This window comes from Balaenoptera acutorostrata, chromosome 5, assembly GCF_949987535.1.
Source record: "Balaenoptera acutorostrata chromosome 5, mBalAcu1.1, whole genome shotgun sequence".
In the NCBI taxonomy this organism is placed as follows: domain Eukaryota; kingdom Metazoa; phylum Chordata; class Mammalia; order Artiodactyla; family Balaenopteridae; genus Balaenoptera; species Balaenoptera acutorostrata.
This window is the reverse complement of record NC_080068.1, coordinates 93890277-93915995: the sequence shown is the minus strand read 5'-3', so window position 1 is coordinate 93915995 and position 25719 is coordinate 93890277. Positions and strand designations below refer to the sequence as shown.

General features: G+C 36.2%; 1 long non-coding RNA gene across 11 annotated transcripts in view; it reads left to right on the top strand.

Moving 5' to 3' along the window:
* Nucleotides 1-25719, top strand: part of LOC130708275 (uncharacterized) — a 234481-nt gene that overhangs the window by 175243 nt on the left and 33519 nt on the right. For 7 of the 11 annotated variants that reach the window (XR_009008453.1, XR_009008447.1, XR_009008450.1 and 4 more), the window contains one exon: nt 22844-22949. This is a non-coding gene — a long non-coding RNA (uncharacterized LOC130708275). Of the gene's footprint in view, nt 1-13852; nt 13996-22843; nt 22950-25102; nt 25202-25719 lie in introns of those variants that run through there. The other 4 variants (XR_009008448.1, XR_009008445.1, XR_009008454.1 and 1 more) reach the window with 2 other exon arrangements.

Genomic DNA, 25719 nt, shown 5'->3' with positions numbered 1-25719 from the left:
AGAGCTATGCAGATTTCCCTGACATGACAGTCAAATACGAAGTGATTAGAAGCAGAGGAGAAACAATGACAACCAAAAAGATGAATTGCCTCAAGGAACTTAAATAGAACAATAAAGAAAGTCTCAAATATCGTATCATAGACCTTGGTTTCTGAATGCCCTTAAAGCACCAGTTACCTTAGATGAGAGACTGAAACCCAGGAGTTTCTTATTAACAACTTAAAGCAAAGCTCAGACCCCTTTATAAATCTTCAGTTCATTCAGGGCTTTCACTCTGAGATAGAGTGCTGTGTGATTCTTTCCCCTGCTGGTACTGAAGAAGACCTGATTTGGAAACACCACAATAAAACTAACTCAAATTCCCAAAGCAGAAAATGCAGAAGCAGACATTTATTTCTTCTTCAATATAGTGGAGATTTTCTATAAATTTAACTTCTGATTAGAAAACTTCTTACATGGGAAAATTACAGCAATGAAATTTCAGTAATAAGCCAAATGCAGGTCTGCTTGAGGTCGAATGAAATTTAGATGAAAAGTCCGGGATTATCAAAAAGAATGAGGGAACTTCAAGTTTCTGTACATTCAAGGTCAACGGGTTGGATTCTTTCATTTTTAATTTTTATTGCAGCACATAATTTCTGTTCTTATTTGGCTCCCTGCTTTTTTTTAAGTAATAAATTTTGGGTTATGATAGTAAACCTCACTTGTAATGAAGCCTGTATCTCTCCCTATCTGAATATTTCTATAGCACCTATCACTTTAGCATGCCAGGGATCACTACTTCCTTGTACAGAAAATAACAAAAAAAATGTAACATGATCATTTGATTTTCTGGTTATAGTTTATAGCAGGATGTTAATCCAGTCATTTAGCTATTGAGAAACTGAGGCATAAAGAAATAAGGTCAATAGTAAACAAGTCCTATTGAACTCATCCTCCTCTAAAATAGGATGCAATACTCATGAAGCATCAACTTCTATGGGTAGTTTGTCATTTAATTCATAGCACATACTCTCTGTACCCACTGTTGGAAAATCATTCTGGTACTGCCTGTGTTCCTCTCTGTGTTGTTGCCTTGAATTCTGATGTCATTACTATACCTTTCTTATTCACTCTTTTCAATCAGTTTGTGAATTATTTAAGGGCAGAGATAGCGCTTTGAGCTTGTGTGTTTCTCTGTCATAATGCCTAGCATAAATACTCGAACACTGTCCAATCCAAATGACAGTTGTGACAAGAGATGCCCACTGGGCCATTGCTGGGGACCTCTAGTTTTTACTCAAGGGCTCTCACTTGTTCTGTGCCTTTATAAAGGAGTGAGTAGAGGCTGAAGGTTTTGGGGGAAACCAGAGAGAATTCTCATTCTACAAGATTTTTCTTGAGATGGATGATGTCTACATTGTTAGTCCTGTGGAAGACTTACCTTTTATTCATTCCATATTGAATAAAAGGAAGGACTCTACGGAAGGGATTTATGGCTGAAAGCTTCCTTAATTATAGGCTACTATAATAAGTCCTTCCACTATCTTAATGATTGGGGAATTAAGAAGCTCCTTAATAGAAATTGACAGGATCCATTGTCATTGCAAAGAAGGTTCTGTTATGGTTTGGAGTACCCTCCCAACCATCCCAGGATTTAGGGTTCCCCAAAGGCTCATTAATATCTCAAGACCATAAGGTCTCTGAAGGAAGCACTAATGGTCCACCTCGTTATGATCTGAAGATAATGACTGCATGACATCCGTATCCATTGAGGTGATAATGGCCCTGTAAAAACTGTTATGATGTCAGCAGCAGAAAAAAAAAAAAATCTCATTTACACTTTATAATCTTTGGTTTCTAATATACCACAGTATCTAAATTATACTAGAATTATTTTACAAATCTGGCTTAATAGAGGCAATGTATATGATACTCCGAAAAAAAATCAAAATTCTCTCTTAAAACAGCTGTTATCACCCTTATATCACTGCATAAATGAAGGGGAAGATTAGTAATGCTCTCATAGCACTGAAATACTTATGAGTAATGGAATGAAATACAAAGACTTAGATTTCCCTAATTTACATACTCATTTACTCCTGGGAGTGAAAAGCAGTTCTGTTTTTAGAACGTTCCGAAACAGCAGAGAGAAAAGCCCATAGTAGTAATAATCCTAATAGGAGCTATTGTCAACCCATACTGAGTACATATTATGCATTATGTCCTATGATAAGTAATTTTCCTGCAGCATCTCCTTTCAATCCTTGCAAAAGCATCTCTGAGATGGGCATCCCCATTACCCCTACTGTACAGATAAGAAGAGAAAAGTGCGGAGTGGTGAAGGATCTTGTCTATGATCATCCAGACGGTCCACAGTCGAGGTGGGATTCAAACTCATTCAGCCAGACTTCAGAGTCATGCCGTGATTACCAGGATGGTGTGTTAGGAAGAGTTGTAAATTTCTGAATCAGGAGAAATGGACTCATGCTTGGCCATTAACTGTGCGACTTTGGACAGATTCTTCCACCCCTCCAGACTTTTGAGCTAGTAAATCTTTGGAAGCATTTTTCAACTCCAACATTTTTACTGACAAGGACATCACAATAGCAGAGCTGAAATCAGAATTTTCACGTCACTCCCACTATAGCTACCGGTATTTACCGGTAGTGATATCGTTGTTTTCCCATTATAATCCAGTTCAGCTGAACAGTTTTCCCCTTTGGTGCCAAATTGTGGATTTTAACATAACCTAACTGTTTATAGGAAGCATATGAGAAAAGCTATCTTCTGTTACTGTTTAACTTTGTAAAGTATGCAACACACCATTTTTTCAATCAATCTCTATTTGACTCTGAACAAGGGAAAAATGGAGATGAATATAAACAGAAATCTATTAGTCAAATGCTAGTATTGCCTGTTTATAGCTCTAAGCATTTTCCGGTGTATAAACATAAGAAAGCAAATGAACATTTTAAAGAGATTTCTCTTTTGGCTTATATTTAATAAAATCAGCAGAAAAAGGGGAATCTTACAATAAAAAAACGCTGTACGGGTTCTTCCAGCCTTAAGCTCAGTTAGCTATTTGTTAGAACTCAATCTGCAATACCCACATCCCTCCACTAGAGGGGTGAATTGTTCCTAATGAATAAGGCCTCAGTGTTTAGGGAGGGTACAGCCTAGGGCTGATAACTTATTGTACGATAATATCGTGGGCTCTGAAGATACACTTGGATTGGCTTTTACCATAACATTCCTACTCAGTGAAGCTAGCTAGAGGATAGAGAGTTCTTGAAAAGAGATTTAAAATACCGAGCCCTAATGGACATATAATCTATTTTGATATGAAATTATTTAGGCAATGGATGGAAAGAATTTGACCATTATACCTAAGATATAGCAAAAGAAGATAATTTGGCTGCATGATGACATGAAGATGGGGACTTCTGAATATCTGAGAGGAAGCTCACTGAGAACCCCAAAGCATTTATGGCTTCTACAGTTGTTTTGCAGCAAAAGAGTCATTACAATTTTTACACAAAACATGACTCATTAGGACAGCAATAGGTCCAGGAATAGAGTCCAAGATACTCTACTTTGTTTTTGAAGGTGAAGGGGATGCATTACTGCAGAGTTTATATCCTCTTTGTTACTGTGCTCACCAGAGACGTTGAGCCTCTGACTCCAGCAGGCAAAATGTTGAAGGATAGAAGTGACATAATCTAAAGGATTGGTTAAAAATGTATATTAGTATATCCTGACAATCACTGTTTAAAAAGTAAAAGCCAAAAACTAGTTTCTAATGCTCTGGCAAAAGCAGAAATGCTTTAAACAAATTTCAAGTTCTTTCCCGTCCGGTGTTGTACTTTGGCTTTATGTGCACAGAATGTAGTCATCCTTTTGACATTCTGCTGTTGAAAGAGATGCAAAGATATAAAAATTCATGGAAAGAAGGCAGTTCAAAGGAGACATATTATTAAAAGAAAAAAAAAGCAGGTCAAATGTTAGGAGTTTATTCTCTAATAGTTTCCAAACTTCACAAGATTTTCTAAGGATCCTTTCCCAAGGAAACTTCACATGGAACTTTCCATCAATACACAGTCCTTTCTGTTTGTGGCATGGGACAGTTTCTGATACATAAAGAAATATTAGCTGGAAGTTGGGATAGCTTTTAAATTTGTGACAAACACATACACACACAGAGCCAGTCCTCATTATTCACAGATTTTGTATTTGTGAACTTGTCAACTTGTTAAAATGTATTTGAAACCTCACAATCAATACTCATGGTATATCTTGGTCATTCACAAACCTGCACAGAGTGGAGAAAATGTGAGTTGCTGATGTCTGAGCTAAGTCTAACATGGTGATGCTTTGTTTCCTTGTTTCAACTCTCATACTATAAATAAGCGTCCTTTCATGGTCTATTTAGGGCCACACTTGTCATATTTTTGTGTGCTTTTTTTTTTGGTGATTTCGCCATTTAAAATTGTCCCCAAGCACAGCACTGTCTAGTGTTCATGAGTGCAGGAAGGCTGTGATTTGCCACAGAGAGAAAGTACATGTGTCGGGTAAGCTTCGCTCAGGCAGGAGCTACAGTGCAGCTCGCTGTGAGTTCAGTAATAATGAATCAACAATATTATGGAATAAGGTGTTTTTAAACAGAAATACAGATAAAACATGACAATGTATTCATGGGTTGACAAAAATATTGTGACCAGAGTCTCATAGGAACCTAACTCTGGATTTCTCCTAGGAGTAGTGGTTCGTAATTCATTGATTCAGTTTTTGTGGAGATTTTATAGACATAGTGACTGTGTATAATGAGAATCACTTGCAGAGAGAGAGAGAGAGGGAGAGAGAGAGAGGGGGAGAGAGAGAGAGAGAAAGAGAGAGAGAGAGAAGAAGGAGGGAAGGGAGAGGGAGAGCAGAGAACAGAGAAAAGAATAAAAAATGTGAATATTAAAATGGTATTAAAATGTCTTTTGTTTTAGAATATTCATCTCTGCTGACAAAGGCATTTATTTTAATTTTTGCATTAAATCAAATTCAATGGAAGTAGATCAAATACTCCACAACCACAAGAGAAGAAAAAAACAACATGACAACGAAGGCTGGTTTGAAATCATTAACAGCAATTCAGTGTCTACTTCATAGCTGACTATGAAGGAATTCCCTTAAATATGAGTAGTGAAATGTCAGAACAGAGAAGAAAGAAGCTGAAATACATCAGCAATTATAAAAAATGGAGATGTGGATTCCACATTAAGGATATGTCTGCCAATAGCAGGGACTTAGGTTCTAGGCTGACCTGAATTCCATCCCAGCGTTGCCAGTTACTACAAATGTGATCTTGGGTGATTGATATAAAATCTTTAGCCTCAGTTTCTTCATATAAAAACTGGAAATAATAATATCCTACTCAGGTAGTTTCTGTGAAGTTTATGTAATTTATGTAACACACGTAGCATAGTGATTATTTTACCTATGAGCATTGTTTCCCTTTTTTCCTTTTTGCTAATGTAGTGTGTGTTTGTTTGTTTTTTCATGTCTCACATTTGAAGGAAAATGAGACCATGATTCAAAACTTTTTATTTAGGATAAGTCATTTATTGTGTCCAGCCTCATCCAGGTCTGCAGCAGTTCCCTAAAATTCCTGTGTGGGTCTTTTGTCAGCTCCTGTACCCATTTCCTACAATAGCTATCTGGAACTATCTCCAATTTCCTCATGCTACCCTACCACTTCCTCTGTTCCTCTTTATAGATAGCCTGAATGCCTACTTCAGAGAAAATAAAGACTTTCAGAAGAGAATTCCCTCAGCTTTCCCTGCCCCATCTCTTATGACCAAATTATATGCATTCACCTCTATCATTTGGTATATATATTTTATTAGGTTCTGGCCAACTTGTGTAGTGGTATGCTAAGTGCTTCACATATTTATCTTATTTAATCCACACAACAGCTTTTGCCTTGTTTTGTGTCCTCAATTGGTTTTTCACTTCAGTTACTTTTTTTTTTTTTTTTTTTTAATTAATTAATTAATTTATTTATTTTTGGCTGTGTTGGGTCTTCGTTTCTGTGCGAGGGCTTTCTCTGGTTGTGGCAAGTGGGGGCCACTCTTCATCGCGCTGCGCAGGCCTCTCACCATCGCGGCCTCTCCCGCTGCGGAGCACAGGCTCCAGACGCGCAGGCTCAGCAACTGTGGCTCACGGGCCCAGCCGCTCCGCGGCACGTGGGATCTTCCCAGGCCAGGGCCCGAACCTGCGTCTCCTGCATTAGCAGGCAGGTTCTCAACCACTGCGCCACCAGGGAAGCCCCACACAACAGCTTTTTGTAGTAGTTATGACCCTTGCTACTCCAAGTGTGCTGAGTTGAGGAAGATTCTAGGCTAAATCAGAGGATGAAGTGAAAGAGATCTGTGATGAATTACTAAGTGTGCTGTGGGCACATGAATAGGTTTTGGTGGTCCTTATGCCGTGCAGCTGGCGTCTCAATTCTTGCCAATGTTTCAGTCTCCTAGTGGAATTCTTCTCTCTCCGCCTGCCCCTTAAATGTTGGCATTACCCAGTGTCATGCCATACCTTTCCCTCTGTGACTACCACTTCAGTTGCATCAGTTGACTCAATCACCAACGCCAGACACTTGGGAGTCATTCTCAAATTCTAGCTTTCCCATTATCCTGCATAGTCAATCAGTCAAAAAGTCCTGTTGATGTGATGCAGACAATATCTCTGAGATCTGTCCTTTCTCTTCTTTTACTCTACCATTAACTTTGTTCAGATTCATATCATTTCTTACCTGGCTTATTGCCACAGGCTTCTAATGGGTCTTCCAGCTTTTTATCTTGATCCCTGCAATCTATTCTCCCCAGTGCTATCAAATGTGAATCTTTCTGAAACAGAAATCTGATATCACTGCTTTGCTTAACTTCCCACAATGCCTCTTTATGACTCTTGCCTAAAGGAGCATCTCCTTGGTTAGGTCATAAAAGTCTTTCTGGTCTGTCCCTTACCTACCTCTACAGGCTTTCTTCTCATCATTTACCCCTAATGCTCACTCTTTTTTTTTTTAGGCACGTCTGACCACTTTCAGCTCCTTAAACATGATAACATACTGTCTCTTGCCTCCAAGACTTTGTACTTGTAATTCCTCCTTACTGGAAACCTCCATCTTTTGGTTGTCTATCTAACCTCTTCATACTTTCAAGAATGCACCTCAAGGGGAATTCCCTGGTGGTCCAGTGGTTAGGACTCCGTGCTTCTACTGCAGGGGGCCCAGGTTCAATCCCTGTTCAGAGAACTAAGATCCTGCAAGCCATGCGGTGTGGCTAAAAAAAAAAAAAAAAATACACCTTAAGTACCACCTACACCAGGAAATATTCTTTGAACAAAGCCCCTTACAACGTGTATTAAATATCAATATTTCTGCAAAATCCCACTCTTAACTCTCTTTTATATATATATATATATATATATATATATATAATTGAAGTATAGTTGATTTACAATGTTGAGTTAACTTTCTCAGAACTTCACACATTGTTTTGTAAAGGTCTATTCACTTGTCTGTCTCAGTCTTTGAGTTCACTCAGAAGCAGATGCTGACACAAGAATCTGAGTACAAATAGTTTATTAGGAAGCTGAGTCCAGGCAACTCTGGTAGGGGAGTGGAGAAATGAGTCAGGGGAAGGAGGAAAGCCAATAAAGTGTGCATCATCATACAAGTTACCATTTTGGCACCCAGAACATAAATTAGCTGAGGAACTCTGGAAATCAATGTCAAACATATGTCTCAGTTGTTTCAAATGGAGGGTGAGGCAGCTGATTATTTATACACCAATATCCGCTCATTGCTGTTTTGAGGGGCTATTGCTAATGGTGCAAGAGTGTTGGTGGACAGGAGATAATTCCAGGGCACCATCAGCCTGCTGTGTACATAAGCCCTTAGCAAAAAGATGAAGATACTATGAGTTAGAAGTTAGGCTGGTGTGCACAGAAATATAAGGCCTGAGAGAATATGGACAGAAACTAACAGCCCACGCAACTACTTGTACAATAACCTACTTGAGAACTAGGGCCAGATAACTGAATGCTTAATGTTAAAATATTAACTTCTCCAATGTAGCACATGTCGTAAAACTTAAGTAAATATTGCAGTCCAGTTTTGTCTGACTTCAAATTCTGAACTCCTTTGCTCACACCAGACAGCCACCCATCCCAACACAAAATAGGAGAGAGGATGAAAATGAAGAGTGTAAAAAGCAGCTTACTATATAAAACAGGTACACTTGGGTGCTTTAGGGATGCTAAAATGTGCTTAGAAAATTTCAGTTCAGCTTAATTATGTGCAAGGAACTAGGTTCTTTCCTGTGGGATCACAAGGATTAAGAAACTGCCTCATCCTTCAGTATCTCACAATCATTTATGTGTGTTTGTATTTGTATATATGAGTGGGTAAGTGTGTGGGGGGTGGTATAGTAGGCAGGCAGATATGCCAGTTCAAGAAAATTTTCAAGAAAAAGATGCCCACTCCACCAATCCAATTTTTTTTTTTAATCTTTTAATGCTTCACCATGGACATAAACACTTTTCTGGGATGAAATTGCTTATCAGGGATAAACCATAGTATAGTGAAAAGAGCAGTCAATCGGGTGTCAAAGCCGTGGATTCTAAGCTTGACTTTGCATCAGGTTGCTGTGTGACTTTGGATTCATACTGATTTTCCTGGCCTCAGTCTTCTTATCTGTGGAATGGAGTGGTGGTGAAGGAACTTTATTATTTTAGGAGCTGTAAGGTGACTTCCAGATTTATAGCTGCCGTGCCATGCCTGAAAACAAGCTGTAAGCCAGGCAGTGTCAAATGAATATGTTTTCATTTCTTTTTTTCCAAAATGAGTTTTGTGACAGTTTAGTATTTACTTTTTCAAAGAATCTTTGCGTTTTCCTTGTAATGATTAAAGATAACTCATTGATATTCCAAAGAGGACATTTGTTAAGCTTTTATTTCACAGTATGACCCCTTGTACATTAATAGTCAGAAAACTAAGACTTAAATAAATAGAAATTACTGTTTGTCCCAAGGATTAAAGGAGAACAAGTTTGTTATTGTCAAATAGATTTCACAAAGAATATTAGAAGGCCATGCATAGGCTTTATAATAGGACAGAACAAATTCAATTTTCCAAATTAAGGCCTCAGAAGAGAAAGCTTAATATATAAATAATATACATTTTTAGAGTACATATATTAAATTATAATTAATTATGTGTATATTTATATAGTGTATAAAGTTTTTAAATAAAAGAATACACATATATGTAAATAAATATACCCAACAAGATGAGATTCAAATATGGCATCTTATGTTTGTCTGGTTTATTTCAGATCAGAGAATAGCAATAAATATCTAGTAGGTTACCCAAAATATTGTTGATTATTTATTGAGTTTTTTCTGCTGTTAGGAGCCCCTCCCTCAAAAAAAAAAACCTTTCTGTAGTAGGTTCACAACCTTTTAATTTCTTAGCATCCTGAGTTGAAAACAACTCAAAAGTGAAAAACATAGAATTAGTCTCCAGAATAAGAGAGGGCATATACGTGACTAGAAATGTTGAAATTATCTATATCATATATTAATTGTATATTTAATATATTATGTATGTTATATATATGTTAATACATATTATTAAAAATGTATTAGAGGTGTTAAGATTGCTTTCATTTAAGAGCCAATCTTATGTGAGGTCTACTCCCCAACCTGTTTTCTGAAGTTGGCATTTCTTTTTCAGAAATGCTCAATAATCATTATGTTTTAATTATAGTACGAGGTCCCAGCTGGAGGCTACATTTTGGTTCCTTTGGCAGAGGAAGCCCTGTCTGGGAGAAATAAAGTTTGGGAGAACATAAACATGGCTGCTGAGGCATTAATTTCTGCCTTGGACCCTAGAATTCTGTTTAAACCTTAGGAGAGAGGAAATGCAGACAGAAATCTAAGACAGTGTTTTCACATGCTACTTCCTCTATTGAGGAGAGCCCTTCCACAAAATCCTTGATCTCCTATCTCTTAGGTAAAATTATGCATAATTCACGTTTAAGCTTTTGGGGTCACTTACTATGGGAAACATTTCCCTACATCCTTCCCAACTTCTGATCAGAACAGATATTTATGTTATTCACTCTATAGCTCGCTACACTTCTTCATAGTACTCATCACATTAATAATTGACTCTTAGAGTCTTTCTCCATGACAGCAGTAACCAGGCTTATCTTGTTCCCTATGTCCTCAGAACCCAACATGATGCTAAATTATGTTTGTTGAATGAATGATGAATGATCTAAGCCTGGCCCAAAGAAGAAACCCTATCAATTGAATATCTAATTAATCTTTGACCATTTCAAAAGCAAGGAGGTCACTAACTTGCAAATAGGTCATTTTGATTTTGAATATTTTATAATAACAGAAAGCAAAGGAAAATATAAAACAAGACCACCAGGAAATAAATTTTATAACAATTTAATTGGAAAAAATTAAGTCTGTTAATACCAAGTGTCCGATAGATTATAAATCAACATGATCTCAAACACATTGCTCATATAGACATATTGGAAGACAAGTTGGCATTATCTCTCATGTCCCAGTAGTTCCACTCTTACATATAGACCCAAGAGAAATACTTCCACATTTACCATAAAAGGCATGTATGAGAATGTCCATAAGAAGTGCTATGCATAAAAGCAAAAGACTGGAAACAACTAAATGCCCACTAATAGGACAAAGAATAAATAAATAAATTATAATAAATATATTTATATAATGAAATATTAAACAGCAGCAAAATAAATAAACTCAGCTACATGCAAAAACATGAATGAATTTCAATAATAGGATACTGAGCAAAAATGTCCCAGATGACATGCTGAAAAATACCCTTTATTGTAGTTAAAATTAGGACCTAAAGTAAACACATATACTTGAGGTATATCTGTGCACATAATAATATAATTCTAAGAAACAAAAAAAATGATAAACACAAGACCCAGGATAGTTCTTACATCAGAGAGTGGGCAAGTCAGAAGGCAAGGAGAGTGTTTCAAGTCTTAGGTTGGATACTGCATTCACAAATTTTCATTATAATACCACTACAATTGGATGCAGGAATTCATGCATGAGTAGATGAATAAACCAACAAACAAATAAGCAAATGAGCAAATAAGTGAGTGAGGAACATGAATATACTACTATTCACAATCCAAGTGTACTAAGGTTTGTGGTTAACACCATTTTGTGCATCTGAAGTCCATTAATACTTAGAGCAAATTATGAGAGATGACATTTTTTTACTTTAATTGCCAAGATTTGATTATTTTTCTGACAGAGACCAAGATCAAATACCAGTCTTTCAAACAAGCAGAAAAATTCCTGAAACATGATCTTATTCTGTTCTTTTGGTTCATTCATCCATTTATTCAACCTCATTCTAGAAATATTTACTGAGCATTACTATGCACTGGCAACTATATTCAGTATACTGACATCAAGAAGTTTATAAACCCAATCCCTAAGACACAAACTAAGGTTCAATCCCAGAATCAGAATAAACCAATAATTATTATAATGGTAAATGCTTCAAAAGTAGAAGTAAATCATATCTACTGTGGGAGGATTCTGAATGCTTCCAAAGTGAAACTCAAAGATTGAAACTAATCTTGGTTATCTGAGGAAACTTCTCAGGTGAAAGGACATTTGAATAGAGACCTGAAGAATGCATAAAAGATATTTAGGTGAAAAGGAAAGTATTTCAAGTAAACAAATAGAATGCTAGAACACCTGGAAATGAGAGAATGACTCATTAAATGAAATAAAGTAAGTCTGGTATGGTCAGAGACAATGAGAAGAATAGCAAGAGACGAAATCGGTGAGGTAGGCTTAGTCACATTGATGAAAGCCTTGAAAATTATGTTATAAAGTCTGAACCATACCCAGGAGAAATGGAAGTCCATTTAACTTTTACAGCAGAAGTATTGTAATAGTGGATTTCCACTTCTTAAAGATCTTACTTTCTTATAGATGAGGAAAGAATTGGAAGAGGGACAGGCATGGAGGATAGGAGATCAGTTAGGAAGCTCTTTCAGTGTTTCATGGGAAGGATAACAGATGCTTTGATTTAGGGATTTGTGATGGAGACAGGAAAAAGTAGTCAACTTTGAGAGATATATCAAAGGAAGAATATATAGAACTTGGTTTCTGATTAAGATTATTCTTTACTTTTGTTGTTCTCTTATTGTTTTAGTCTGATATACATAATATTTCTATTTATTTATTTATTTTTATTTATGGCTGCATTGGGTCTTTGTTGCTGCACGTGGGCTTTCTCTAGTTGCGTTGAGCAGGGGCTACTCTTCGTTGCAGTGTGCATGCTTCTTGTTGTGTTGGCTTTTCATTGCGGAGCACGGGCTCTAGGTGCGTGAGCTTCCATAGTTGTGGCTCGTGGGCTCTAGAGCACAGGCTCAGTAGTTGTGGCGCACGGGCTTAGTTGCTCCATGGCTTGTAGGATCTTCCCGGACCAGAGCTCAAACCCGTGTCCCCTTCATTGGCAGGTGGATTCTTAACCACTGTGCCACCAGGGAAGTCCCCATAAGTATTTCTTATTTACCATGCTTAAGATTCACTGGTTTTCCTGTGTCTCAGTCAGGGTAATTAACACTAGCTGCTGTAACAAATAACCTCCAGAGTCATTGATTTAACATACTACAAGTATTATTTCTTGCTCATGCAAATTTCAATGCAGATGTTCCTGGGTAGTGGCTTTCCTGGGCTATTGTCCTCTAAGGAAGAACTCTGAAATCCAGGTTTCTTCAAGTTTGACATGACTTCATCATGTTTAGTGGAGAGAGAGAAATTGGGAATGGGAAATGTGCACCTACTTGTAACTATATAAGTCAGAAAATGACCATTTCATTTTTTTTCTGCTTACATTCTTTTTCTGAGAACTAGTTGAATGGCTCTCCTAAATGCAGGGGGGCTTGAAAAATTAGGTTACTGTGCCAAGAGCAGTCTCCCACACTGAGAATTAGAATCTTTGAGCATTTCACAGCTGTTAACCCTTCAAATATTGTCTCTAGCTCATTCTTTGTATTCTCTCCTTCTGAAACTCCATTTAGAAGCATATGACCTCATTACCTTCCATATTTTAAAACAATCTTTCATACTTGATACCTCTGCTCCTTTGTGCTGGATTTTAGGTATTTTTTTTCAGGTTTCTTCCAGGTTACTAATTCTCTCTTCAGCTGTGATTAATCTTACATTTAACACATTTACTGAGGTTTTTAATTTTAATGATTACACTTTTTTATTTTGAGAATTTCTATTTTTTTCAACTCTGCTTTTGATAGTCTAACTTCTTGCTATGTTTCAATTCTACTTTTTATTTATTTTAAAAAAATGCTTATTTAAATTTTGTAACTGGGAATTTCAGTATCAGAAGTTCCTGGGAAGTCTACTTCTATTATTGGTTGATTCTTCTGACTTTTATTCTAGTGGCCTGTTTCCCTTTGTGTTATTAATTTTGAATTACAAATTCTTGTTCAAATGGTTGGGCTTTATCTGGAAAAATTCTGCAAGCATTTTATTAGAGCACATTTTTCCAGAGAATATCTATGTTTGCTTCTGCTTGACACACTAGGGTTCTACTAACCTGAAATCATTTTGAATTCATTATTTTTTAGCATATAGTTTGTCAGATCATATAAATAGTACAAATAATTCCAACTCCACTTGAAGGATGGCTTGATTTTAATAAATTCTCAAGAGAAACTTTTGTGTTCATCTAAGTCTGAGCTAAAATATATGTTTCCTTTGTTTCTCTCTTTCCTTTCAGGCAGATTTTTTTTCTTCTGGTCCATACTTTCACATGGCCCCTTAAGGACTCTGGCTTCTAATTCTAAATCCTTAGCTTGAGTGAGCCCAACATCACTGAAACACAAGTCTCTGGGTGACAGAAGATATATACATGCAGTCAGGGTAGGTATAGCTTCATCACCCCACTTATTTTCTTATTTTCAGCTTCTTTTATGATCTTGTCCCCCTAGAGAAACCTCTTTTTTTTTTTTTTTTTTTTAAAGGTCTTTTATAGCTACTTTATTTATTTATTTCTTTATTTTTGGCTGTGTTGGGTCTTCAGTTCGTGCGAGGGCTTTCCCCAGCTACGGCAAGCGGGGGCCACCCTTCATCGCGGTGCAGGGACCGCTCTTCATCGCGGTGCGCGGGCCTCTCACTATCGCGGCCCCTCCCGTTGCGGGGCCCAGGCTCCAGACGCGCAGGCTCAGTAGTTGTGGCTCACGGGCCCAGCTGCTCCGCGGCACGTGGGATCCTCCCAGACCAGGGCTCGAACCCGTGTCCCCTGCATTAGCAGGCAGATTCTCAACCACTGCACCACCAGGGAAGCCCAAGAGAAACCTCTTTTTACTTGCAAGCTCAGCTATGTATTTTTAAAGATGATTATTATATTACAATTCAATACTCTTAGATGTTTCATAGCAGAAAACTTTTTGGGTATCTAGTTAGCTACGTTTTCAGGTGTGGCAGTTCCTTGTAACTAATCAGATAGATAGAAAATCCTCATATATATACTTCCACAGTTTCATTTATATTGCTGACTGCTAAAGCTATGTGTTTTTCTATTTTTCTAAACCACTGACTAGTGTCCCCAATTTCATCACAGTTACCTCAAACTCATTATATTTTAAATAGTATGGCTTGTCTTCCTCTTTTCCCACTTTGATTCTCCCACATCTGTTTTTTGCCTGACTCTCACATCTCTTTCTCATAGTTAGGTCCATGAGAGCAAGCTCAGTTCTGCCACATTCTTTGAGGTTATCTAGACTGAGCACTATGTATTCCCAGCAATCTAAGTGCTACCATCCAATGAAAATCATAATTAAGCCATATTTCCTAATCTTAGGATCAATAGCTCATTGCTAATGAAAGAACATTAAAGACACCCCTACACTGTGAGTTAACCCAAAACACTGAGTTAAGTTTTTTCTTAGTATTCATTGGTAATCCTGGGTGGGGATACAGACAGAGGGACCCCTTTATTTCAAAAAGGACCATTGGTACTGACAAAGGGAAGTGACAACAATGTGGGAAGTGATAGTAATGTCACATTCTAGCAGAAATATCAAGGTCAAGTCACAAGGCAGAAAAGCAGCAGATTCAGGGTAGTTGGTAGGGATGAGGTCGGCACTAGTAGCTTTATCAGAATTTGAATGGTTGCCAAAGAAATCACATGAGGTACTTGGGACTCTGCCTGAAGAAAGAGGGAGTTAGAATGCTTATATATTAGAAATTACGTTGAATGGAAACTCAGAGCCACAGACCATATTTATGACTATCACGGATGTTCTCTTTCAGGCTGGAATAATAAGAGTTATTTAAATATTACTCAAGTACACTTCAAGAGGAAAATTGTAATATAAATAAATAGAATAATACAAATAAGTGCTGTAAGAGTATAGAGAGCTGGAGATGTAATCTGTGGGTCCCTGAGAACAGAGAAAACTGATGCATTTTGGCCATTTCAAGGTGTAATATGAAGAATTAAATTACATGCATATAAAAAAACGTGGTTTGGGATTTCTCACACTGAAACAATTTGAAATGGTTATTCAAGGTAGGATTTTCCTAAAGCAACAGTATTAGGATAGACAGCATTATTTTGTAGTAGCCAAAAAAAAAATTCAAAGTCTCAGTGGCTAAGCTCAGCAAAGTTTATTTCTCATTCAGGCAAAGTCCACTGCAAGTCTAGCACCTTTTTAAGGGCAGCTTTTCACAACAGAACTGTTTTTTCAGTTCTCTGTAGGATGATACATATGATCATCATTCTAGATGCGTAAGAGAGAAGTCAATTTGCCCTCACAAATTAGTGCTTAATTGTCTCTTGAGGCCTCCACTGTAGGGCAACTGTCCTCCACTTACTAAGGCAGCCATCTAAGCTGAGGAAGATCCCATCATCCTATGCCTGCTTAGACACATGATCTACTCAGTCAATGTGGTAGAGAAACAAGAGACAGTTGGAAAGGTATTGACCAGCTCTTTTCTACTTCTGCCCAGAAATTCACATGTTATATCTGACCACAGCCACTGGCCAGATCTAGTCTCATGAATTCCTCCAATTGCATGATGACTGAAAATTAGAATGAACCAGATATTGGTAAACACTAGTAATGTCTACCAAAACAAATTATGGTGATAGTTAGGAAATAATGAAGTCTGGCTTTGAGTTGGGCAAGAAAAAAATCAGATATTGAATGCTTTTTAAAAGAATCATGAGAAGAAAATTCTTTAAAGATAATGTGACTTTCCTACCAACAGAGAGAAGGCAGTCTTAGGATTTTATATGATGGGAATAAGTAATATGGCTACAAACTACTAAAAATACTTTGTGAAACCACATTTTTAGAATTAGTATATAAAATGTCAGTTTAAAATACATTCCTTGTGAAGTTACTAATCAACAAGTATAAAGTCTCAGTTAAGCAAGTAGTAGGGTTCTAGAGATCTGCTGTATAACATTGCACCTGCAGTTAACGATACTGCATTGCACTCTTAAATTTTGTTGAGGGCTGATCTCATGTTAAGTGTTCTTACAACAACAAAAAAAAAAAAGAAAGAAAAAGAAAAAAATTGGAGGATATATGCTAAAATATTGTCAATGTTTATTACTTCAATGACAGGATTAATTTTCTTCTAGTTCCTCTGTATTTTCTAAATTTTTGACAATGTTCATGTATTTGTACATATATAATGTATTCCTGTATGTAACACTACAATGTATATGTACTTCTATGATGTACATGTATTACTTTGCAAAGTAAATATATATATATGAAGAAATAAAAAAAATACATTCTTGATTCAAACATTAGAAGTGTGCAAAAATCTTTTAAAATATGGTCTAAAAGTTGGCTTTATTTTAAAATTTTGAAAGTTACATTGATATTTATGCATTAGAAAACATAAATATCATAAAATATAATGTGAAAATATCTTCCTATTTGATCATGCTATGTGGCAGTTCCATTTCTAAAATATGGAAAGTTTCGATTTTGCGAGTGTGTGATTTACCAAAGATCGTACAACGAACACACAACAAAGCCTGATGAAAATCTCAGTTAATTTTGAAACAAAAATCTTTGCTGTTTTCATTATAACATATATATGTATAGAGTAAATTAAAATATGTGATTACTTTTTGTAATTGAAAGATGCGTTCAAATTAAATGATGTACATAGATGCACTTCAAAAATTCTTAATACTGTATTAAAGACAAATATTATTCACATTTTCATATATTCCTTCATTACTAAGGAGCCTAATGGTATATGAGAAGTCAAACACAAAATATTCCCTGGTTTCTCTCTTTCCATTTCTTTTCTCTATTTATTCAGTCTTAAATCCAAGTTCAGGAATGATATTTCTTTATGGTCTCAAGATGTCTACCTTCACCTCCAAGGCTACTACACCCTTTGTATATATGCAGAAAAGCAAAGTGTACCTCTTCTCTCAACCATGGAACCAAAAAGTCCAAAAAGTCTTGGACTTTATTTTGATTGACTCTTAGGTCATGTGCTCATCCCAAAATAATTTTGCTGCGGCCAAATGGCTAAGATTTTACAAGGCCCACCTCTATGACAGGATAGAAGTCAGCTTCTCTGAGGCATGTGGGCTGTGAGGTGGAAGAATTAGTATCTGAGCCAAAAGTAGGGTACTGTACCAAGAACAGGGGAATGGATGCTAAGTAGCCCAAAGTGACCAATGTTAGTAATACAGGTATACCGTGATGAGGACCTAGACTATGCCTAGACTATGATAGGGAAAGTGGGAAGACAGTGATAATTAATGCACTGGTTTTGATGATGGCTTGAAATAGGAAACAATAAAGACACTGGACTTAGTGATTGATAAAGAGCGTTTGAAAGCATAAAAGTTAGGGAAGATGACCATGTCCATTTTCAGATTGTCAGATATGTTACTTTGAAGACTCTTGAACAAGAGAAGAGGTAGCAATAATGCCCCCACTGGTGTATCATTTTTAAAGTCAAATATCAATTTTCTAAGTAGTTGAAGTTTGCAAGTGACAGATTGTGTAAACTATTTTTAATATAAATCATTATAAAAATGAATTATTCACCTACTTGTCTTCCTAAAAAGAGTTGTATTTATATATAATTTAAATCTTTCTCCATGATTTTGGGCCACCATTTCTAAGAGAAAAGCACTTTCTAAGAGACAGGATATCCTCTACCCTGTTTTGTTTTCCTTTTATTTCTTCTGTCTTGCTATGAGGCATCAACTTTCTCTTTTTTCACCTGTCTCATGCAGTGTCTTACTCTCCTAATTTTCTGCCTCTAATGTGGTACAAAAGGAAAAAAAAAAAAAGCCTGTTGAAAATTTTTGTTAAACCAGTCAATAGGCAACAAACAAGGGTCAGTAAAGACTGGATTTAGGATTGGGGCTATGATACAGCTACTATGAGAGCCCTGAAATATCTTAGACTTAACTCCAGATTCATGCCTGCAGTTGAAGGTTAAGATCCTAGGAGACTTCTGTCCAGATAAGAGGGATATTGAACTGAGTTAATACTGATTAATAATTAATATTTGTAACTGGAAATATTACTTCTTTCTATACCTCTGTTGGATATGTAGAGGGGATCTGCCAAGGCTAACATACAGGGTGTAGGACAAACAAAACAAAACAAAACAAAAATAGAGAAAAAACAGGCCTACTAGGTTTCAAATATGGCTTTGCTACTTGCAAGCTGTGCGGCTGTAGACAAGTCACTTATCTGCTCTAAGCCTCTGTTTCCTCATCTGTAATGTTGGGAAAATAGCAATGTCTGCCTCATAGGGGTGTTAGGAAGATACAGTGTACACAGAAACATTTTAAATACACTCAGCCTCCAAGACAGTGTAGTGGTTCATGGTATACTATTCTAGGTAATAAGAACATGGAGGTGAATGAATGCCCCTCATCAAGCTTACCTTCTAGTGTAGAAAACAGATATAAATGGCAAACACAGATCAAAAGACAAGTGTTGGCAAATATGTGGAGAAATTGGAGCCCTTTCATACTGTTGATAGGAATGTAAAAATGGTGCAGCCACTATGAAAAATATTATGGAAGTTCCTCAAAAAATTAACAATAGGACTTCCCTATGATCTAGCAATCCTGCTTCTGGGTATTTATCCAAAAATATTGAAATTAGGATCTCAAAGAGACATTAGTACTCCTTTGTTCACTGGAACACTGTTCTCCATAACCAAGATGTGGAAACAACCTAAATGTCCATCGACATATAAATGGATAAAGAAAAATGTTTTGTATACACACAATGGAATATACCATTCAGCCTTAAAAAAGAAGGAAAGACTGCAATATGAAGCAACATGGATGAACCTGAAGACGTTCTGCTAAGTGAAATAAGTCAATCACAGAAAGACAAATACTGCATGATTCTACTTATATGAGATATCTAAAATAATTAAATTCACAGAAACAAAGAGTGGAATGGTGGTTGCCAGGGGTTGAGGGGGTGAGTAGAGAGAAATGTGGGGCTAACAATCAATGAGCATAACGTTTCAGTCAAGCAATATAAATAACTCTAGAGATTTGCTGTACAGGACTGTACTATAGTTGACAATACTGTACTGTACACTTAAAAATTTGAGAGTAGGTCTCATGTTAAGGGTTCTTATCACAATAAAATCAAATTTTAAAAATAAACACAGATATAAATATAATTGCAAACTGTGATAACTGCTATGAAGTGTTAGATTTTCTATGCAATATTAAGTATTTGGGAGTTGGATGGAAAGAAAAAATTGTATGCAAGGCATGATAATTTTGAGATACATATAAAGCTTCCAAATGAAGGTATAATAATATTTCAGAGAAAAGGAAAAGAAAAAAGCTATTGGAAAAATTTTTTTTTAAAACTGTCGAGATGTAGGAAATCAACTTTAAAGTTTGTGGTAGCCTAATGTACCATTTTCTCTGATCTACATGAATGCAAATACCACAATTTTATTAAGATAGAAATTAAAACAAAGGTAGGCTGAGGAGTCATATTATGGAGAGATTTAATGCCAAGTACACCTTGAGTCTCCTTTCCATTTATCTGGTTTTCTATGCTTCTCCTATCCACCAGTCCAGTCACACGATACTTCTTGAACTTCAAAGTACATCAGAATCATCTGGGGAGTTTGTTAATAATCCAGACTCAGGGCCCACTCAAGAGATACTCTGCGGCTGGGGGTGGGCATTACACTTTAAAGAACTTTCCAGGAGATTCTGACTAATGCATTCATTTGTCAAATCATTCATTCATTCAACAAATATTTATTAAGCATTTAACATGCACCAGGCACTGGAATATAGTAATAAACAAAGCAGGTGAAAGTCCCTGATTTTCCCTTGGGATGGGGATAGAGGAAGAAGTGACAGTTAAAAATATATAAATATAGTGTATTTAAAAATTGTAAGGTTGCCTTGCATATTGCCTTGCATTCAAGTTCTCCCACATTAAGTAGTATTTTGTCATCAGTGGGATGGTCCTGAGCAAGTATTTTATATTCTCATGCACTAAGTATAAAATTCACCATCACAACACTCTATGAATGCAAAGTTCAAAGACTTACTTTTCATTATTTCTCTATGTCTGAAATAAACTTAGTTCTCAAGGCTCTGTTTCTCCCACTGACTTAAAACTGAATTTTGTCAATTCACGGTCAGTTTGGGAACTTCCACTTTAAATGAAATCTCTCTTCAGGATTCTCCTGTCTTTCTTTTCTTTCCCTAAACTCTGTAGCAGGCTGTACCTATTATCCTGGCAAAAATGGAGGGTTGTGTTCATTTTGGTTGCCTCTGGGTTGGGCCTTCTCTGGTGACATTTGTTTTCTTTGTATCAGCAAAGCTGGGTGAGGAGATCACTTTCTCCCCATGCTGGCTGGGCTCCTGCTCCGGCTGACACTGGTTCTCTGAGATGCAAATCTCTGTAAATTTCATCTCGCACCAGGCATGAGTTGTTCATCCCAAAACTGATCACAGCAAGCCCATGGGGCATCCACTGAATCTCAGTTTTAACCACCATCTCTGACACTGTGGACATGCAGGAACTTGTGTTAAATACCTCCCTCAGGGCAAGTATTCTTAATAAAAAAGTATGGAGGTGATCATTTAACTACAAAATAGGAAAGAATAATTCTTAGAGAATACTTTTTAAAGAATATCTTAATAAATTGTCTGAGTCAGTGATATTGATACTTGGAATATCCTCTGGGGTGTTTCATAAAGTAGGCCAGGCTCTCCTTTGTGAAGGGAACTCATGCAAGTTTGGTGCTCTTAGTAACTGCTAGTATGTTATTATCTTTGAGGTGACATTTCCCAGTGCTGTTGGAAATAGTCTAAATTCAAAGTTTATTTTATGTTGCAGGTATGAATAATTTTCAGACCTTATTCAAAAAGAGAAAAAGAAAAATAAATGTTGTATTTTTGAGATCCGTCAATAAGTACAGATTATACACCAATGTGAACAGACAAAATTGTTATGTTTATTTCTCTTCTGATGAATATAGTTAATAAATAAAGTATAATAAGAAATATTAATTGATTTAGGTATATCTTAAATGAAATTATTTAAAGCCAGACAAGCTATTTTTTTTTTCCATCAGTTTGAGACTTTATCTGAGCTGAGAGTTCTGGAAATGTTTATACTCAGGCAGTGGCCTGAGATGAAAGTTTGCCTGTGAGTAATTATAATTCACATTTGTATTTTTGAAAGCCCCTCATAAACTAAAGTCATATTAGTTATTGACAACCTAGTTAAGCAGTTCTCAAAAATAGAGTCTTGGGATACCTGTGGATCCTTGACGCTTTCAAGAGCACCAAGAGGTCAAAGCTATTTTCATAATAGTACTAAGATATTATTTACCTTTTTCACTCTTATTTTCTCATGAATGAATTGTGGAGTTTTCCAGAAGCTGCATGAAATGTGATGATATTGCTTTGATGGTGAAAGGCATGCACACATATATTCTAGTATTTTAAAATGTCTCTTTTAATTACTAATACAGTAAATATTGATAGGTATAATCCACATAAACAAAAACTTTTGGGGATTCTCATTAATTTTTAAGAGTTTAAAATTTGATCAAAATGTTTGAGAACTGATGAACCTAATTCATTGAGTTGACAAATCTTTTCCCCTTAAATTAACAGTGATCATATATTTTCTTTGGAGCTGGTAAACTCAGGGCTTGTTTTTGTTGTAGTTGTTTGCTTGTTTTTCTTTCTTTCCCACTCCATGTATCTTCTAGACTTTGTTGTTTTTCTCTAGCTTTTCTCCTTTGCCTGGTGCTTCAAAATACAAAACAAAAGTGGGATCTGAGGAAGTTCTTTTTCTGAGGAAGAAAATATAATAGTTATAAAAAATTTTAAAGGTGCTGAATTATTAAAACAGAGATTTGGGTTCAGATGGAAACTTGCACATATCAGGTAATATCATGAGATGTGAGACTGAGCATCAAATAGAACTTATAGTAGTGTCTGGGTACTAACTAGCAAACTCTCCCATGCTTCACTTGAGGTGTACAAAGGCATCAGGGGAATAATGGAAATGGGAGGCAAGATGTCTTTGGGGAACACTGAGGTATTAGGCCCATCCAACCCCCCAGGGTGAGAGATGGGGTTCCTTCACCCTTCACCTCCAGTCAAGAGAGAGCAACTTAAAGGGACCACTAAGAGCCTGATGTGAAACTCCTGCATTTTGAAGAGGATGTAATTAATGATATCCAACTTTCTTAATAGAAATCTGGAAGACCTGAGATCGATTAACCACTGCTATCCTGCTGGATGGACCAAAGCAGAGATGTTCAAGATGAAGATAAACCTTCACACCTTGGGGGAAGTTTGTGTGAGTGATTCTACTGGCCCAGACATGAACATGTGTTGTCATATATATCATCTATTATACTATGATATGCTGTATTGTGAAGAAAACAAATCTTGGTGATAGAGATTGAGTTTGATTGATGGGGGCTTACTCCAAAACAGTTGGGTAGAAGACCAATCTGAACAGGTAACATTTCAGTTAAACTATGAATAACAAGTAGGAGTGAGCCATGAAATGATCAATGCAAAGAACTTTCCAAGCGGAGTGAATAGCCAGAATATCCATGGGTTCTGCATGCTCAAAGACTCTGGTCTTTGAAATCCACTGAGGATAGAGCCCAAGCTGACTTGTGCAAAATGAGATTGGAAATGGAGGCAGGGACCAGATCATGAAGGGTCTTATAAGCCAAGGTAAGACCACACAGCTCTGCTGATGTATTCTTCATGCTTTCTGTAAGTGCTACAATAATTTTCCAGACCCTCAATAAATTGGAGGTTCCATATTCTTTTTTATTTTAGAGTTTTCAAGGAAAGTCATGGGAGCTATAATTTGATAGGTTATGGAAAGGCTGAGTGTGTCTGCCTCTTAAGTTTTATTAATATCTAGTTAATACCATAAGGTCCTCTAATAATGGTCCAAAACATTAATTTTAGCAAAGGCTGTATTCACTACATGAATGCCCCAAGTAGCAGCAGAGATTTGGGACCAGGTTTTATGATTCTTAATCTATTTTTATTTCCCTGATCACCATATTAACTCTTGATTTTAATAATACTTCTACTAGAAAGCATCCCGTACATTTGGCTGGTACATCCAGTTTAGAAAAATTAATCCAAGTCAATCAATTTCCTTGGTAATATCATGATTATAACTTTACTTTTTATATCGAAGCTCTTCTATATAATCTTTTTGAAGGATCTGAAGCATTCTTCATTTGGTATTATTTTATCCAATCAACAAATATATCTTATCTATTATTTCAGGTGATATTAAATATGTATTAAGTATACATTAAAAAATATATATCAAATAAATATAAATATATAAAAAACAATATATTTATGGCTATATATAAAATAATCTAGTATAATGGTATAAAGATCAAGGATACTATAGCTAATAAAACCTGTAGAAATTGAGAGACAATGGAACATCTTCCTTCAGGAGGAAAAATTTGAACTTGGCCCTGAAGGAATGATAGGAGTTGGATTGGGAGACTGTGAGATGGATGAAGCATGTAGGCATGAGTTGATATAAAGGGTGAAGATGAAATCACATGAAGCTTATTTTGGAACACTGAGAATGTCAATTTGGAAAGATGAATATATTGGTGAAAAGAATTGTGAGTAATAAGAAAATTGGAAAGGGTGTTTCAAGCAGAAATAAGTTATCTTCCCCGATTTAACTATGGATGTGACAGAACATTTAGAAGTTACTCTGAAGAAATATTTTGGATCTGCTTGGAAGTTCCTCCTTTTTAGTAATATGTCAGTCACCATGAACAGCCTTTAAAATACTCAATCAAGATTTCCCTTTTACCCGTGACCTTTCTGAGAAGCATGTTCACAAAATAACATTTAAAAGATTATGGACCATACTGCAGAACTAGCAAAATTTTGTGGGATGATCATTTTAGTCTGACCATTATAAAGTAATGATTCAGCTTTGGAATTCACCAGAATTATTTATAATGGCCACAGATATTAACACCTGCTCCCATGGCAATTCATCATTAAATGTCACATGAGGTGAAGGATGAAGAAATCTTGTTTTCTTTAAAGTCAACATATATCTCTTTAAACCAACATTTTTGATTTGACAGAAAACTCTATAACATGGGCACAAACTGGAAGAAAGTAATACTCTTAAATTTAGGGTCCAACTCTCAGAGCTAGATTTGAAGGGACAATCACACACAGCTCTCTACCTGTGTCTTGCCTCAATTCTTGGCAATGCAAAGTTTAAGCACTATTGTATCTCCTAATATTCCTGCTGAAAATTAGTTCCACTTGTTTTGTCTTACAAGGAACATTAATGTTGCTTTTAGCTTTGCTCTCCTTCAACTCTTTCTCTATGCTTTCAACAGAATGGTCTTTCTAAAATCTGAGGCAAACGCAGATCTGATTATGCTATATCTTGTTTAAAATCTTCCAATGATTCTTGATTCTTTTCAGGAAGAAGGTTAGACTGATCATGGCAAAAAAGACCACCTCACTAGCTTGTAGATTTCAGCTTATTTATTACATCCTCAGGGAGGCTTTCCCCGATCTCTTCAACCAGGTCAGTTTCACAGCACCCTGCATTTTTTACAGTTTAGCACTTATCACAATTGTAAATGTACAGCTGTGGCCGTGATGGATAAAATGCCTGTTTTCTTCACTAGAGTGCAAGTTCTATGAAGACAGGAACAAAATATGCTTTTTAAACCCATTCCATCCTTAGCCTCTATCACAGCACTTTGACAAACTGAAGAAACTCAATACATAGTTATTAATATTGTTGATGATGTTTCATGAGTGAGTGAATGGATGAGCCTATGACATGTGCAAAGACTATAGCCATCACCTATTACATTCACAGAATCATAGTGTGTTTGTGAAAAAAAGTACTTTTGAAAACTTTTATTTTAAATCTCTCATTAGTTAGGGAAATTGAAGCCTAGAAATGAAATGACTTGCCCAAGATTGTACAGTTAATCACAATGACAGAACTGGACTTAGAATCTAGGTTTTCACTACTACTCTGAACTCTTTTTATTATGTTATAGCTCCTCTCATCTAACCTCCTTATT